The following is a 1,429-nucleotide window of genomic DNA, read 5'->3' on the forward strand; positions in this document are numbered from 1 at the left end:
GATCAGCTTCCCTGTACTTCCTGTCCAGTACAAGATCACAAGAGACAGAGCAGACTCCAGCAACTGTTCATCTACTACCTTGAAGAGGGGAAGAGCAGGGAGCAGGGCAGTGCCTGGTCTTGTTTTGCTGCATCTGTAAGGACAAACACATCTTACCAGCACACACAAGGGTGGCTCCATAGGACCCTGCAAGGGAAAGGAGCCACCCTAAAACAAGATATCAGGACCAGTGCTCAGGAGACCAGCTGATTCTTCAGGAAACAAACTATTAAACATCAAGGAGCAGCATCCATTGTAAGTGATTTCATCAGCATCTGAAATAGTGACAGGAAACAATACTGGCACCTCCACGTGCAATATCGGCCAGTTGCAATAGTAACGAACACACTGAAGAGGCAGCTCCTACAGGTCAAAGGACCATCAATCTGAGAGACAAAAGACAAAAAGGAGCGCCTCCATAGTGTAAAACGAATTTTAATGATAAAAACGCACAACTGTATTGTATTTACAAAAAGTCGGTAGTAAAAAGGCATGTAGAAAACAATGGGATGTCAAATGATCTAGCAGCGGAAGTCTGAAAAGATGTGCAGCATCAGCGTCCACTGCCCCTGTGTGGTCTCGGTTTACATGTTTTTGGGGCATGTAAACCGAGACCACACAGGGGCAGTGGACGCTGATGCTGCACATCTTTTCAGACTTCCGCTGCTAGATCATTTGACATCCCATTGTTTTCTACATGCCTTTTTACTACCGACTTTTTGTAAATACAATACAGTTGTGCGCTAGATAGATTGTATTGTACCAATCAGTGCCGCTGTTCCAGAATCTGTCCATGATCCCAAATATATAGAAGCACTTCAATCTTCGTTTATTGAATCATAATATCCAGTTGTGGATATGTTTCACCATATCAAGATTCAATAATCCAGGATTGAAGTGCTGCAATCTCACCGCCTATAGAGAGAGAGGAAGACAGAAAGAGAGAGAGAGGCAGAGGGAGACAAAGAGGAAGAGAGAAAGAGACAGAGACACAGAGAGAGAGAAAAAGGCACAGAGAGAGAGAGAGAGGCACACAGAGAGAGAGAGAGAGAGAGAGAAGACAGAGAGACAGAGAGAGAGAGAGAGGCACACAGAGAGACAGAGAGGCACAGAGAGAGAGAGGCACAGAGAGAGAGAGAAAAAAAGGCACAGAGAGAGAGGTAGAGAGGCACACAGAGAGAGAGAGAGGCACACAGAGAGAGAGGCACACAGAGAGAGAGAGAGAGGCACACAGAGAGAGAGAGAGGCACACAGAGAGAGAGAGGCACACAGAGAGAGAGGCACAGAGAGAGAGAAAAAGGCACAGAGAGACACAAAGAGAGAGAGGCACAGAGAGAGAGAGGCACAGAGAGAGAGAGGCACAGAGAGAGAGAGGCACAGAGAGAGAGAG

Source organism: Nanorana parkeri, unplaced genomic scaffold (assembly GCF_000935625.1).
Source record: "Nanorana parkeri isolate BGI_ZX_2015 unplaced genomic scaffold, ASM93562v1 scaffold545, whole genome shotgun sequence".
Taxonomy (NCBI): domain Eukaryota; kingdom Metazoa; phylum Chordata; class Amphibia; order Anura; family Dicroglossidae; genus Nanorana; species Nanorana parkeri.